This window comes from Eptatretus burgeri, chromosome 15 (genome assembly GCF_056783735.1).
Source record: "Eptatretus burgeri isolate ZD-2024b chromosome 15, Ebu_testis_v1, whole genome shotgun sequence".
Lineage (NCBI taxonomy): Eukaryota > Metazoa > Chordata > Myxini > Myxiniformes > Myxinidae > Eptatretus > Eptatretus burgeri.
In genome coordinates, this window is record NC_140975.1 from 61,120,229 (window position 1) to 61,137,621 (window position 17,393).

General features: G+C 52.7%; 1 long non-coding RNA gene across 1 annotated transcript in view; it reads left to right on the plus strand.

Moving 5' to 3' along the window:
- The window catches only part of LOC147012300 (uncharacterized), a 302,367-nt gene extending 299,168 nt beyond the window's left edge, over nucleotides 1-3,199 (plus strand). Inside the window, exon 3 of the long non-coding RNA XR_015051837.1 lies at nucleotides 3,088-3,199. This is a non-coding gene — a long non-coding RNA (uncharacterized LOC147012300). The remainder of the gene's footprint in view (nucleotides 1-3,087) is intronic.
- The last annotated feature ends 14,194 nt before the right edge of the window (nucleotides 3,200-17,393 follow it).

Consider the following 17,393-nt stretch of genomic DNA (forward strand, 5'->3'; position numbering starts at 1 on the left):
GGGTGAAAGATTGTTAATAAAAACAATGTCATGAATGTTTTGCTTGTGTCGTGTTCGCCAATGTTCCCCAATAAATCTGGTTGGTTCGTATGAAGTTGCCGCTATGGATAATTTGTGTCGCGTCGAGGAACAATCCGTTCGATTGGCATATAAAACCAAAATCGTTACAGACTGGCAGAAAACGCTCGGCATCTGACAAAACCAGTCTGTAACCGGGGTTCTATTTCCCCAACTGGTAAGGTTCAGGATTACGTTGGTATCGCGATTGAAGACGCGTGACCCGAGGCCTGTGCTGAGCCAGCCGGTGTTATAAAGCCCGGAGGCGGCGGTGGTGAGGGTGGCGCCAAGATTCGGGTGAGAATCCCGCCACCCCGGATCCGCAACAATATATATATATATATATATATATATATATATATATATATATATATATATATATATATATATATATATATATATATATATATATATATTGTTGCGGATTCGCGCCCGCCGGCGTGCTGACGGCCACGTAACTCGAATCGCGGCACGTCGCCCACCGGACGGACAATCCAGTCGTGACCCTCTCGGACTAACGCCGGGAACCAGTCACGGGTGGACCTTTCGGTCTCACCGCGATCGAGCCAATCAGCCCCCGCGTGGGATAGGGTTGCTCACCAAATTCGACCTACCTAAGTACCCACGCGGAGGGTAGACCGGGCGATCGCACCTCGCCGCAGGTCGACTTCGGACACGGGCCACTTAAGCGACCCGTTCCGTACTATCAGAATAACCGAGCGGTGTTATCGTCGACCTCGACGGTTCGATTAATTATCGGGCGTATTCAGCCCACTACCAACCCTTTACGTGAAGCAAGATGAGGATTCAATGGAGGAAAAGATGAAGCGAAGCGGGAGAACAGTTCAACAATAAAGCACATTTATTCGCGGCACACGGGAAGCACACAAATACAATTCCACCAACTGCACACAAAAAAAAGAAAACACAATTCCATTTACACAAAAAGCAAATATAAAAGCGAAAACACAATGCAGAGCTAATACCGACTACCGAGCACACGGCAACACTTATACAATTCTACTTCACAGACGGCGCCGACAACACATACCCAAAACCAAGGAAAGAATACCCTCAAGAATGAGGCGGGCCTGAGGCCGAGACCGGGTCGCGCCTACCCGTCTGGTGATGAGACGCGGAGCGGCGATGCGGTCTCACTCCGCGGGCCTCGCGGACAGTGCCTGGCAGGGGGTGGGAAAGGGGCCCCCTTGGTCGCACTATCTCAGCGCGGGGGGAAACAGGAGGGGGTTGCTGATGCTCGGGGTATAGAGGATCTTTATTATCCCTGGTGTGCGTCTCCACCTCGGCCAGGTCGCGCTGCCGGCCTTCCTCGGGCGTGCAGCTCCCGGCACCGTCGCGAGCACCCCCTCGTCTGCCTTCGCCGCTGCCGCCTCTCCGCCTCTGGACTCTCCACCCTGGACTCTTCTTTGGGCTCTCCTCGTTCGACTCTCTTCAGCTTCTCCAGCTACTGCAGGCTTTGGGCTCCAGACTTCCACACTGCTCTGACTGACGAACACGGTCCTTTTATCCCCCCCGTAGCTTCGCCTTTGACCTTTCACCTCGCTCCCCATTGGCCCGAGAAAAAGTGGGCGTGAAGGCTTTTTGATCCACAAATTTGCATATATCGATCGTTCTGGAGGCGGGGCCAAATCGCCCCTCGCTCACCGATTGGACGGCAAAAAGTGGGCGTGTGTCGTTTTTGATCCGTTTTTGAAGCACAAAATCCGTGATTTTGTACACGCTGTTCAACGTGCGCCCTGCACGAGTCCAACACCGGTACCCACAGCGGGGCAAGAACGGTGGCGATGCTACGGTTGCGAGGTTATGACGTGAAGGTCGTGGCGGTTGTGGTGAAGCGGTGTTGTGGTTGGTGGTTGATGTTGTGGTTGTGGTGGTAATCATGGCGGTTGGTCCAAAATAAAGATAGTAAAAGAAAAACGGCTATCCTGAAGAGTCGCAGCACGTATAAATGACATGTATTCCCACTAGACAACGGGTTTGGGCCTAACTACACATGCACTTACCGAGATACCTCACCTAAGGGACCTGAATGGTGGTTTGCGAATTTGGTAACCACAACACTACCCTCTCCCCTTTTTACAGACTCGTCCCGAGTCGTCAAATTTTCGTGTGCCATCATGTGTAGTTTTCCCCTAGTACATTTTACCTACGGATCCCTGAGTGCGACATTCATGGTATTCGTGTCCCCAAAATAAATAACCTGAGGGCTGCGTAACTACCTAAACAAACTCACTCACACGGACGACTTAAATAAAATTGCCGGCGCTAGACAGACATGCCGGGGGCGCACTCATATGTACAGTACATCTTAACCTTAACTTACAAATTTTACACTAAACCATGGCCCAGGATCATTGAACTCTGCAAAGAAAAGCAGTTAGCAGGGAGCCAGGCTGCCCGCATGCAGTCTCTGGCTCAAACAATGCAGGTGACAGGGAACGTGGCTGGCTGCTCACACGCAGTCCAAGGCCTTCCCTTTTGAACTGAACGCAGTGAACCACAACGGTGCATGGGCTGCACAAACGCAGTCTCCGTGCCAGCTCAAGTGGCACACGCAATGAACACAACGAATGGATGGATGAATGGATGGATGAATGGATGGACGGAAACACGGTGCACGGGCCGCCACTGCAGGCCCGTGTTGTAGCTGCCAACAGGGCAGTTCTTGCAGCTTGCAAACTGTTGCCTTGATCCTGGCGCACATGGAAATGAACAGGGGGGGGCAAAGCAAAATTGAACGGGGCTGGTGAACATGGGCAGTGGGCATGGCATGGCAAAGGTGAGCAGGCAAACTCAGCCCGCAGAATAAGGCCGCTGCAGGCAAACACAGCCGGCAGATGAACTGGCCGGCACAGGCCTTGAAGAAAAAACAGCCAGCCGGCAGATGAAGTGGGCCGGCACAGGCCTTGCAGCACAGCAGCTGCAGACGATCCAGCCGGCACAGGCCTCGCAGCACACAGCCAGCAGATGAAGCTGGCCAGCTTTTGCCGTCAGTGGAAGTTGGTGGAGGGAGTGCGGTGGTGCTGGCCACTTGGAAGGCGGGCTCGGACCTACCTACCTGTCTCCCTCCCAACCTATCGCCTTTGCCTGTCACTGTAGATACCCACTCCCTTAATTTGTCAAACCCCAATTTAGCCCCAACTTATTTTTTTATTTTTATGTTTACCTCCCCACTATAAATCGTCCCCTAACCCCCTTTATCGTCTTTGTTCGGCTAACCTATCCTGTCACCTAGCCTACTCCCAACCCCTACGTTCCCTTCCCGGAAGGGAATAAGGGAGAGCTAACGTCCTGTGCCGAGGCCCAACGAAGCCTCAGAATGGCCTCCCCAGAGTTCGGCGATCTATAACCAAAGTGGGTCCAGCGGCCCACAACGAGAGCGAGGGGATGGATGGTGCGGAGGGGTACATCTCCTAATCTACCCTAACCATTTAACTGTTAAACTACCCCGGGGCTTTCAACAAGCGCCTCTCGCTTAAACTATTGGTTCTAACAACCCAGATTCCCGTCGCCTGTGTTGGTGTCCTCACAATTTCGGGCCTCGCCCCTCAATTTTCTCTCCGTGCCCTCACACGGTCTCCTGGCTGGGACACGTGGCTCCCTTTGGCAGGCACGACCCTCTGCCGAATCTCCCGCTATGGCACCCCCGGGCACTACACTGCCTCCGAGCCTACCAGCTCCCTAACACCGGGGAGTGACCCCATGGCACCTCCCCTGAAACGCACACGTGGCAGGCCGGCCTCCCGGGCCCCTTTCCGAGGGTCACCCGTGCCCACAACACTGCCCACGTGGCTAATGGCGCCCCGGGCCCCCGCACCAAGCAGGCGCACCCGTGCCCACTACTCTATCCCGGCCCCCCATGGGCCCATGGCCTACCGCGGCCGACTAGCCTGGTGCCCGGGGTACCCACTCAGCGATACTCACCTTTCGCAGCCACGCTCCCAAGCCCGTCAACAGGGCTCCTGCACCCCTCCAAATGGGTCTCGAGCCTACTTTCCCACCAACAACAAAACGACCTCCATTTTTCAATTTGACTAACCCAGCTAACTCACTTTACTCTGACCCCGGGGTCCCTTGGGCGGGAGTCACTCCTCCCCCCAATCACTCATCGCACCATGCATTCCCCATTCACTCCACTCACACAGACCCGCTGGCCTCACTCACTCATCATGTACTCACCTCCCAACTTTTCAACACACACACACCACTGAACTCTGCCATCCTCCTAACTACATCCCCTAACTAACTCGTGCTCCCACGTCGTCCCTTAAACTACAGCACGTTCCATTTAACACTACGTAGCTAAGCTACGTCCCCGCTACACATTCATAAGTCTGTCCATGTCTCCAAATAAATCATTTTATTTCCCAACCTAAATCTGGCTACAATCCCTCTATCTAATCCATTCCACGGACTCCATGAGGACTTACCCCTGCCCCATGAAGTCGGTCTAACTAATCTAACCCTTCCCCCTAACTAGTTTCCATCCTGTGCCCAGGGTCAAGGGGGTCTTTCACCCCTTGCCCAGGAATCCTGTACACCCGAAAGTGAGGCTTGTTTTTTCTTTTTTTTTTTCACGCGCAGCACCTGCGCGGCAACTCAGAGCTCGCGCACTTTGCACCTGCCCGTGACGTCATGCAGCTGCACGTGTTCCTCGTCCCTCCTTGGACGGGACCATCCGGCAGAGATACCCCTCCTGCCGGATTCCAACCACACGTGCAGCCATGACGTCACCGTGCGCAAAAAAAAAACACAAGCCCCACGTCTCGAGGGGTTTCCCACGCGAACACATGTGCTTTGCCCGTTGGAGCTGAACACACACGATCGCGTGGAGAACCCGTCCGGTCCAAATCCGTTTACCTGCCTAAACTTTGTCCGTCCGCGGGATCGGCAAATCCACCGCGTGCGTTTCCGGACCGGGACTTCACTCTCGCAAGCGAGCACGTGGTGGTCTCGTGCGTTGCACAGCACGGACCGCGTGCTCACTGCTGGGTGAACCCGGCACGGTCCCCGAAATAGCTACAGCCGCTACTCGGCTTTCGTTTCTCCCATGTCGCCGTCTCCGTCTCCATTCAACCCACGCACACCTGCGTGTTACGACGCACACAGTCCACACCATTACATTCACACGGGGAGACGCGGCTGCGTGCTCCCGCATGCCAACCGACATCTCCCTCTCATACCGCTCTCTCACACACACGGTCTCCCTGGCACACAGCGACCTTGCACACGGCCGTTCACTCACGCGTGCGGGGGCACTCACCCGCGGTGCCTCACTCGCACTCCGTGCCTCATCCACACACGCGGGGGCACTCACCCGCGGTACCTCACTCATACACACGGCGACACTCACACACGCGGTCTCTTCCACACACGGTGCCTCACCCACACACGCGGGGGCACTAACCCGCGGTGCCTCACTCACACTCCGTGCCTCATCCACACACGGCGTGCTGGGAAGCACGTACTCCGGCACCATCGCCACCACACCACTCACACACGGGGTCGCTGCCACACACGGGGACGCACTCACACCCTGCACCACACACACCGGGACAACCACACTGGGGATTCGTGTCCCCACAAGGGTCTCCGGGGCCTCTACACCCCCCAAGCTCTCCGTGCACCTGTCCACAGCACTCCTCCTCTCAACCTCGCAAAGCACGACCGAACCCACCTGGTCGTGACTCGCCTCGAGGGGGCATACTCCCTCCCCTCGTTCCTGGAGGAGGCCATCCAGGTGCTCGCACCGGGTCCCTGCACGGTCCGCCAGCTCACCCCCATTATCCTCCACTACCTCCGTGTGTGTGTGCGCGTCACTTACCCCGTCTTCCTCGTGTAGTCTTTCCTCTATTTTTTCTATCTCCCGTGTCTCTGCCAACTCTTCACCCTTTACCTCCCTTGTCTCAACTATTATTTCCTTTGTCACGGCCTTCATGCCCGCCTGCAGGCATCGGCCCATGTTCTGCGTCTCACCCCGGAACTTTTTCATTTCCTCCTTCATTTGCTGTGTATTCGCATCCATCGTCGTTTTCATTTCATTTGTATTTGTATCCATCTTTTCATCCATTTTTTTCATATTCGCATCCATTTTTTCGTTCATTTGTTGTGTATTCGCATCCATCCTCGTTGTCATTGCCGCCAGCATGGCGCATAGCTGGGCTATGTCGGATGCACTCAGCCGAGCCGTTTTGGCAAGGGTTGGGGAAGGGTCTTGGTGGAGAGGGGGGGGGGAGGTGTCATACACCGCGGCCGCTGCCGCACCCATTTCGGGCTCTGGGTTCAGTTGGGCGAGTCCGTGTTCCTGCACAATCAACATTTCCTGCTCGGGGATTCCATCCTGGACCATGGATCCTACACATTCAACATCCATTTCTAATACCCCCGACTCCCGCTCGCCTTGAGACGCCATCTTGCTTCTCGTGAAGGGTTAATTTGCTCGCTCGTAATTTGGAGGGAATCGGGGGTCGCTTCTCTCACCCCTGGACCGATTCCCGTGAATTTAGCCGGAGACAGGAGAGCCCGTTTTCCTGTTCTCCGATACCAGTGCCGCGAGGAGGGCGATGAATTTGTATCGCACGACCTGACACCAGTGTTGCGGATTTCGCGCCCGCCGGCGTGCTGACGGCCACGTAACTCGAATCGCGGCACGTCGCCCACCGGACGGACAATCCAGTCGTGACCCTCTCGGACTAACGCCGGGAACCAGTCACGGGTGGACCTTTCGGTCTCACCGCGATCGAGCCAATCAGCCCCCGCGTGGGATAGGGTTGCTCGCCAAATTCGACCTACCTAAGTACCCACGCGGAGGGTAGACCGCGCGATCGCACCTCGCCGCAGGTCGACTTCGGACACGGGCCACTTAAGCGACCCATTCCGTACTATCAGAATAACCGAGCGGTGTTATCGTCGACCTCGACGGTTCGATTAATTATCGGGCATATTCAGCCCACTACCAACCCTTTACGTGAAGCAAGATGAGGATTCAATGGAGGAAAAGATGAAGCGAAGCGGGAGAACAGTTCAACAATAAAGCACATTTATTCGCGGCACACGGGAAGCACACAAATACAATTCCACCAACTGCACACAAAAAAAAGAAAACACAATTCCATTTACACAAAAAGCAAATATAAAAGCGAAAACACAATGCAGAGCTAATACCGACTACCGAGCACACGGCAACACTTATACAATTCTACTTCACAGACGGCGCCGACAACACATACCCAAAACCAAGGAAAGAATACCCTCAAGAATGAGGCGGGCCTGAGGCCGAGACCGGGTCGCGCCTACCCGTCTGGTGATGAGACGCGGAGCGGCGATGGCGCCTCACTCCGCGGGCCTCGCGGACAGTGCCTGGCAGGGGGTGGGAAAGGGGCCCCCTTGGTCGCACTATCTCAGCGCGGGGGGAAACAGGAGGGGGTTGCTGATGCTCGGGGTATAGAGGATCTTTATTATCCCTGGTGTGCGTCTCCACCTCGGCCAGGTCGCGCTGCCGGCCTTCCTCGGGCGTGCAGCTCCCGGCACCGTCGCGAGCACCCCCTCGTCTGCCTTCGCCGCTGCCGCCTCTGGACTCTCCACCCTGGACTCTTCTTTGGGCTCTCCTCGTTCGACTCTCTTCAGCTTCTCCAGCTACTGCAGGCTTCGGGCTCCAGACTTCCACACTGCTCTGACTGACGAACACGGTCCTTTTATCCCCCCCCCCCCGTAGCTTCGCCTTTGACCCCCTCCCTTTGACCTTTCACCTCGCTCCCCATTGGCCCGAGAAAAAGTGGGCGTGAAGGCTTTTTGATCCACAAATTTGCATATATCGATCGTTCTGGAGGCGGGGCCAAATCGCCCCTCGCTCACCGATTGGACGGCAAAAAGTGGGCGTGTGTCGTTTTTGATCCGTTTTTGAAGCACAAAATCCGTGATTTTGTACACGCTGTTCAACGTGCGCCCTGCACGAGTCCAACACCGGTACCCACAGCGGGGCAAGAACGGTGGCGATGCTACGGTTGCGAGGTGTGACGTGAAGGTCGTGGCGGTTGTGGTGAAGCGGTGTTGTGGTTGGTGGTTGATGTTGTGGTTGTGGTGGTAATCATGGCGGTTGGTCCAAAATAAAGATAGTAAAAGAAAAACGGCTATCCTGAAGAGTCGCAGCACGTATAAATGACATGTATTCCCACTAGACAACGGGTTTGGGCCTAACTACACATGCACTTACCGAGATACCTCACCTAAGGGACCTGAATGGTGGTTTGCGAATTTGGTAACCACAACAATATATATATATATATATATATATATATATATATATATATATATATATATATATATATATATATATATATATATACACACATACATATACATATACAGTAGACTAGGCGTAAGTCGTCACTTCGCCTAAGTCAGCAGCGTCAAAAAGTCCCGAATTTATCTCATGTTAAATCCCTTTGAATAAAAGGTCATCCCTCTGTAAGTCGTCATCTCTAAGTCGTCACTTCGTCTAAGTCATCAGATGTCCGTTCCCGCGTAATGGAAACTCAAGTAAATTACCACTCTTAACTCGTCACTCAGAACTGCTGCCTCGTGAGAAGCCCGATTTCATGGAATCATGATGCTCGCTCATCGGTTTACACCGCCAGTGATAGGCTATTTATAACTGCGTAAACAAGTTGATCGCACTGCAGGCAGGACAATGGCGACTCAGCGTAAGCTTACAACTAAAACCTACCAATAAAAATACGACATTATCCAGTTTTGCGAGGCAAACCCACTGATGAAGAAAACAGCCATAGCTGAGAAGTTGGACATCAAACGGCAGACATTGAACGATATCTTGAAGAATAAGGGCAAGATATTTGGACAAGTGGAGAAGATCGCGAGGCTGGTGGTAAGTGTGAAACGTGTGAAATGTGTGTCCTTTCAAGATGTCGATGAGTGCGGGCAGTTGGTTTGCTGGAAGGTTCGCCGGCGCAACCAGGAAGCCGGGGTCGAGACCCGTTCACTCCTCCAGCGCATCGTCGGCTAAGCCAGGCCGCAGTGAAGGCCGGACAACCAAGGGAGCCAGTCGGAGCTCGGGGGTCTGGGCAAAGACACCGAGGGTCGCTGAACAAGGACCCATCGAATCACCACGAGGGTGGCCAGGTAGCCGGGCCGGTCTCTCAGGGCCTGTTCCGGTCATCCTGGCCCTGAGTACATTAAAGGCTCACGAGCCTGTTCTTTCTTTCTTGGGTTTTGCATGAAAGTCTGTGGCACCTTGTCCTCAAGTAGTGAATTGTGTAAGTGCATGTACATAATAAATAGACATCGGCTGTAGGCTTTTTGCTTGTGTTTTTTTCCCCATCCCCCCATTCATTGCATTGCCTGTGTAGAAATAAATGCATATTGTTTGAATGTCAACCCGCTCGTTACGTCCTTTTCTCCATTAACTGCCATGATGCGTTCGGGAAATTAGCTGGCCGATTATCAAGCCAATAAAACGTACATCTGGTCCAACGGGTCTTGGTGATATAAAACCGCTCGGCATACGGAACGAGCTGCTTAAGTGGCTCGTTTTCGTGTAGACCCCGTCGAGGTATAAACTCCCGGCATTACTGTTGGCGCAAATAGTTAGGTATATCAACAATTCGGCGATTGACCCTGTAGCACGTGGACAGAATAGTTGGCTGATTTATGATGTAATAAAAACACCCGTAGCTGGGTTTCGGCGTTGATCTGGAAGCTACGACTAGATTGCACGTTTGGTGGGCGCGCGCGGCCGCAATTGGGGCGAAGGCGGTCGTCCGCACGCCGAACGGGCGGAAATCAATAACAATATATATATATATATATATATATATATATATATATATATATATATATATATATATATATATATATATATATATATATATATATATATACACACACATATATATGGTGTCCCAAAAAATATACAACTTTTAAAATGCTTTGTTTGATCCTAAAAAAGCAGTAATTTTGTCACTAATGCTTCATTTCTTGTTGCAGAGACGCTGAAGTTTATTTTGATACCAAGCAAGCGCTTGAAAAATGCCAAGACTGACCGTACAACAACGGACGAAAATTGTTGCACTTTGGCACCAGACGAAAAGTGTCATACAGGTGCAACGTCTTTACTCGAGACATTTCGGGATCCACTTGGGCCATGCACCAAACTTTTGGACAATACAGTGCACCATCGCAAAGTTTACCAATGTGGGAACCATCTGTGACCTTCACAAAGGTCACAGTGGTTGGAAGAGGACAGGTCGTAGTGAAGAAAATGTGGAAATGGTGAGACAGGCGGTCGTTCAGAGTCCAAAAAAAATTGATTCGACGACTTTCTGCCGAGACAAGCATTCATAAGAGCACCGTTCAGAGGATCCTTCGCCAAGACATTCATGCCTTTCCATACAAAATTCAAACGGAAACGGTTCTTACTGATCAACAGAAATGGAAACGATTAGACTTTGCAAATTGGTTCTCAGGAAAGTTGGAGGAAGATGCAGACGTCCTCAAAAAACTTCACATGACAGACGAATGGCATGCTCACTTGTCCGGGGAGGTAAACAAGCAAAACCTTCGGTACTGGGGAACTGAAAATCCTGGTAATGCATCAACTGAACTGGTGCCTCGATCTGTTCTCAAAGTCACCATGTGGGTGGCGGTTGGTTGGTATGGGATAATTGGTCCATACTTCTTTGAAGATGACCAGGGACGCACTTGCACGGTAAACCAGAGGAACTATCGCGAAATGATTCAGGAATTCTATCTGCCTGAGCTCCGTACTCAGGCCGTAGGAGAAACAACCTGATCCAGATGAGAACCCAGTGATTACAGCAGGATGTGGCACCGCCCCATACAGCCAGGGAAACAAGGCGTTTTCTCAACCAACATTTTGAGGGCCGCTTTATCTCCCTCTACGAAGACGTTGAGTGACCACCGTATTCCCCTGACCTTACTCCTCCAGACTTCTTCTTGTGGGGGTATCTCAAGGACAGGATCTATGGAAACCCTTGGCCTCAGACTCTTGATCAGCTGAAGGAAAACATCCACCGAGAAATCCAGAACATTCCTCAGGAAACGTTTCCCAAAGTGATGAAGAACATGACAACGTGATTGCAGGCAGTGATCGGACAACGTGGAGCCGACGTCGAACTCTCTTCTTCTTCTTTCGGCTGCTCCCGATCGGGGTCGCCTCAGCGGATCATTCGTATGATCCGCATCGTGATTTGGCACATGTTTTACGCCGGATGCCCTTCCTGACGCAACCCTGGTCGCCTCTTACAACACAGGGATATGGTACACCTATTTTAACCAGGGTATACACCGGCCCAGTACACTGGTACTCATTTCGCCGACCTCGGAAGGATGACAGGCTGAGTCAACCCCCTGGTATATTAATTCAGTGGCCCAACGGGGCTTGAACTCAGGACCTTTTGGTTCCCAAGCCGCTGCCCTAACCACTGCGCCAACACCAGGCTATGTGGAGCCGACGTCGAACATGTGGTCTAAAAGAAAACGACGATTCTATACCAAAATTTAAATTTTGGTGGCAATTTTGACATTGGTACAATAAACTTCAACCTTTCAGCTTTCTATCCAACCTTATATCTTTAAAAAAAATATGTTATGACCAACCTCTTTGCAGATGAAAAGTTGTATTTTTTTTGGAACACCCTGTATATATTTATATACATATATATATATGTATATGTATATATGTATATATACATATATATATATATATATATATATATATATATATATATATATATATATATATATATATGTATATATGCATATATATGTATATATATGTATATATACATATATATGCATATATATGTATATATATGTATATATACATATATATGTATATATACATATATATATATATATATATATATATATACACATACATATACATATATATATACACATATATATATACACATACATATACATATATATACACATACCTACACATATATATATATATATACACATACATATACATATATATATATACACATATATATATATATATATATATATATATATATATATATATATATATATATATATATATATATATATATTGTTGTGGTTGACGAAATTCGCAAACCACCATTCAGGTCCCTTAGGTGAGATATCTCGGTAAGTATATGTGTAGTTAGGCCCAAACCCGTTGTTTAGAGGGAATAAATGTCATTCATGCGGGCTGCGACCCTTTTAGATAGCCGTTTTTCTTTTACTATCTTTATTTTGGACCAGCCGCCATTACTACCACCACCAACCATGTCTCAACAGCCATCACACAACCACCAACCACAACGCCACTTCACAACAACAGCCACGACCTTTACCGTCACAACTCGCCACCATCGCATCACCACCATTCTTGCGCCACTTGTGGGCACCGATACTGGACTCGTGCAGGGCGCGCACCGAGCAGCGTGTTCAGAAACATCACAGACTTTCCGAAGAAAACGGATCAAAAACGACTCACGCCCACTTCTGTTCCGTCCTATCGGTGAGCGTGGGGGGATTTGGCCCCGCCTCCAGGGCGTTGGAGTGTGGTCGCTATATGCAAATTTATGGATCAAAAAGCATTCACGCCCACTTTTCCTCGGTCCAATGGGGAGCCAGTTAAAGGTGAAGGGTCGGAGGTAAAGGGTCAAAGGTGAAGGGGCGAAGCCACGGGGCATATAAGGGGCTGCGTTCGTCAGTCAAGGCAGTTCGCAGTTGAGAGTTGTCGGTGGAGCTGGGAAGAAGTGGTAGTAGTCAGAGTGAAGAGGACAGAGCTGTGGAGAGGTGGCGGGGCGAGGGCGGTCGAGGGGGTGCTCGTGTCGGAGTCGGGGAGCTGCGGAGGGAGAGGCCAGCGGCGCGACCGAGGTCGTGGTGGAGACGCTCGTCGCGGGACCCGAGACAGGGAGATATCCTCCATCCCCCGAGCATCAACAACCCCCTCCTGTTTCCCCCCGTGCTGAGATAGTGCGAGAAGGGGGCCCCGTCCCCACCCCATACCAGGCAGTCCCAGCGAGGCCCGCGGAGTCGGGGCGCCAGCGCCATTTCGCGGCTCATCACCAGACGGGTAGGCCCGACGCGGTCTCGGCTCCAGGCCCGCCTCATCCTTGAGGGTGGTCCTTTTCTTTTGCTTTGGGTATATGTGTTGTCGGCGCCGTCTGTGAAGTAAAACTGCATAAGTGTTGCCGTGTGCTCGCGTAGTCGGTTAGATCTGCATTGTTGCATTTGCTTTTTGTGTAATATTGTGTTGTTTCTTCTTTTACATTTGCTTTTGGTGTAATTGTATATGGGTGCTTTCCATTCATCGTCAAATAAATGTGCTTCATGTTGAACTGTTTTCCCGCTTCGCTTCGTCTTTTCCTTTATTGAATCTCCATCTTACTTCACGTAAAGGGTTGGTCGTGGGCTAAAACGCCCGATAATTAATCGAACCGTCGAGGCCGACGATAACACCGCTCGGTTATCCCGATAGTACGGAACGGGTCGCTTAAAGTGGCCCGTGTCCGAAGTCGACCTGCGGCGAGGTGCGATCGCCCAGTCTACCCTCCGTGTGGGTACTTAGGTAGGTCGAATTTGGCGAGCAACCCTATCCCACGCGGGGGCCGATTGGCACGATCGTGGTGAGGCCGAAAGTTCCACCCGTGACTAGTTCCCGGCGTTAGTCCGAGAGGGTCACGACGGGATTGTCCGTCCGGTGGGTGACGTGCCACGATTCGAGTTACGTGGCCGTTCGCACGCCGGCGGGCGCGAATCCGCAACACTGGTGTCAGGTCGTGCGATACAAACCCATCGCTCTCCTCGCGGCACTGGTATCGGAGAACGGGAAAACGGGCTCTCCTGTCTCCAGCTAAATTCACGGGAATCGGTCCAGGGGTGAGAGGAGCGACCCCCGATTCCCTCCAAATTACGAGCGATTCAAATTAACCCTTTATGAGAAATAAGATGGCGTCTCAAGGCGAGCGGGAGCCGGGGGTATTAGAAATGTATATGTGTAGTAATGTAGGATCCATGGTCCAGGATGGAATCCCCGTGCAGGAACATGAACTCCCCCAACTCAGCCCAGAGCCCGAAATAGGTGCGGCAGCGGCCGCGGTGTATGACACCTCCCCTCCCCCTCTCCACCAAAACCCTTCCCCGATCCCTGCCGAAACGGCTCACCCAAGCGCACCCGACATGGCCTCGCTATTCACCATACTGGCAAAGATGAATACGGATGCGCAACAAATGAATGCGGAAATGAAAATGAAAATGGATACAAACACAAATGAAATGAAAAACATGATCAAGCAAATGAAGGAAGAAACGAAAAAGCTGCGGGGTGAGACGCAGAACATGGGCCGAAGCCTGCAGGCGGGCATGAAGGCAGTGACCAGGGAGCTAAAAATGGCGACTCCACGTGTGGGAGCGAACGAGCTGGAAGGGGGTGCAACAGCTGTCGGGCCCGCGGTGGAGGCGGGTGACAAAATAATTCGGGGGGCGTGTTGGGCGAGGGTCGTGACAGAAAAAGTGACGGTAACCGAGAGGGACAAACTAATTGGGGTGACGGAGACGTGCACGAGGGAGATAACAAGGGAAGAGACGGAAATGATAGTTGAGACAAGGGAGGTAAAGGGTGAAGAGGTGACTGAGTTGGCAGAGACACGGGAGATGGGAACGATAGAGGGAAGACTGCACGATGAAGACGGGGTAAGTGACGCACACACACACACGGAGGTAGTGGAGGATAATGGGGGTGAGCTGGTGGACTGGGTGGAGACCCGGTGCGAGCAGCTGGATGGCCTCCTCCAGGAACGAGGGGAGGGAGTATGCTCCCCTGAGGCGAGTCACGACCAGGTGAGTTCGGTCGTGCTTTGCGAGGTTGAGGGGACGAGTGCTGTGGACAGGTGCACGGAGAGCTTGGGGGGTATAGAGGCCCCGGAGACCCTTGTGGGGACACGAATCCCCAGTGTGGTTGTCCCTGTGTGTGTGGTGCAAGGTGTGAGTGCGTCCCCGTGTGTGGAAGCGACCCCGTGTGTGAGTGGTGTGGTGGCGATTGTGCCGGAGTCCGTGCTTCCCAGCACGCCGTGTGTAAAAGGGGCACCGCAAGTGGAAGAGGCCGTGTGTGTGAGTGAAACGTCCAGTATGGATGAAACACCGCGGTTGAGTTCCCCCGCGTGTGTGAGTGAGGCACGGTGTGTGAGTGAGGCACAGTGTATGAGTGAGGCACCGCGGATGAGTGCCCCCGCGTGCGTGAGTGAGGCACGGTGTGTGAGTGAGGCACCGCGGGTGAGTGCCCCCGCGTGTGTGAGTGAGGGACAGTGTGTGGATGAGGCACCGCGGGTGAGTGCCCCCGCGTGTGTGAGTAGTATGGTTTGTGAGAGGGAAATGGCACGAGTGAGTGGAAGGCCGCGAGTGCGTGGAGCCACGTGTGCGAGGGAGGTAGCATGCGTGAGTGAACGGCCGAGTGCAAGGGAGACCGTGTGTGTGAGAGAGCGGTATGTAAGGGAGATGTCGGTGGGCATGTGTGAACATGCAGCCGCGTCTCCCGGGGTGAATGTAATGGAATGGAGTGTGAGCGTCGTAACACGCGGGAGTGCATGTGTCGAATGGCGATGACGGCGACATGTGAGGAAAGAAAGCCGGGTAGCGACTGTAGTTGTTTCGGGGACCGTGCCGGGTTCGCCCAGCAGCGCGCGCGAGGTCCGTGCTGTGCAACGCACGAGGCCCCCACGTGCTCGCTTGCGAGAGTGAAATCCCGGTCCGGAAACGCCAGCGGTGGATTTGCCGATCCCGCGGACGGACAAAGCTTAGGCAGGATTATGGATTTGGACCGGATGGGTTCTCCACGCGATCGTGTGTGTTAAGCTCCAACGGGCAAAGCACATGTGTTCGCGTGGGGAACCCCTCGAGACGTGGGGCTTGTGTTTTTTTTTATGCGCACGGTGACGCCATGGCTGCACGTGGGGTTGGAATCCGGCAGGAGGGGTATCCCTGCCGGATAGTACCGTCCAAGGAGGGACGAGGAACACGTGCAGCTGCATGACGTCACGGCCAGGTGCAAAGTGCACGAGCTGTGAGTTGCTGCGCTGGTGCTGCGCATGTGGAAAAAAAAAAAAAGGAAAAAGAGAGCAAGCCTCACTTTCGGGTGCACAGGATTCCCGGGCAAGGGGTGGAAGACCCCCCTTACCCAGGGCACAGGATGGAAACTAGTTAGGGGGAAGGGTTAGCTTAGTTAGACCGACTCCATGGGGCAGGGGTAAGTCCTCATGGGGCCCGTGGAATGGATTAGTTAGAGGGATTGTAGCGAGATTTAGGTTGGGAAAGTTATTTTTTTGATTTTGAGGACATGGACAGACTTGTGAATGTGTAGAGGGGACGTAGTTTAGCTACGTAGTGTTAAAAGGAACGTGCTATAGTGTAAGGGACGACGTGGGAGCACGAGTTAGTTAGGGGATGTAGTTAGGAGGATGGCAGAGTTCAGCGGTGTGTGTGTTGAAGAGTTGGTGAGTTGTGAGGTGAGCACTTGTTGAGTGAGTGAGGCCAGCGGGTCTGTGTGAGTGGAGCGAGTCTGGAATGCATGGTGCGATGAGTGATTGGGGGGAGGAGTGACTCCCGCCCAAGGGACCCCGGGGTCAGTGTAGAGTGAGTTAGGGGGTTAGTCAAATTTACAAAATGGAGGTCGTTTTGTTGTTGGTGGGAGTGTAGGCTCGAAACCCATTTGGAGGGGTGCAGGAGCCCTGTTGACGGGCTGGGAGCGTGGCTGCGAAAGGTGAGTATCGCTGAGTGGGTACCTCGGGCACCAGGCTAGTCGGCCGTAGTAGGCCAAGGGCCCATGGGGGGCCGGGATAGCGTAGTGGGCACGGGTGCGCCTGCTTGGTGCGGGGGCCCGGGGCGCCATTAGCCGCGTGGGCAGTGTTGTGGGCACGGGTGACCCTCGGAAAGGGGCCCAGGAAGCCAGCCTGCCACGTGTGCGTTTCAGGGGAGGTGCCATGGGGGGCACTCCCCGGTGTTTAGGGAGCTGGTAGGCTCGGAGGCAGTGTAGTGCCCGGGGGTGCCATAGCGGGAGATTCGGCAGAGGGTCGTGCCTGCCAAAGGGAGCCACATGTCCCAGCCATGAGACCGTGTGAGGGCACGGAAAGAAAATTGGGGGGCGAGGCCCGAAATTGTAAGGACACCAACACAGGCGACGGGAATCTGGGTTTATAGAACCAATAGTTTAAGCGAGAGGCGCTTGTTGAAAGCCCCGGGGTAGTTTAACAGTTAAATGGATAGGGTAGATTAGGAAGTGTACCCCTCCGCACCATCCATCCCCT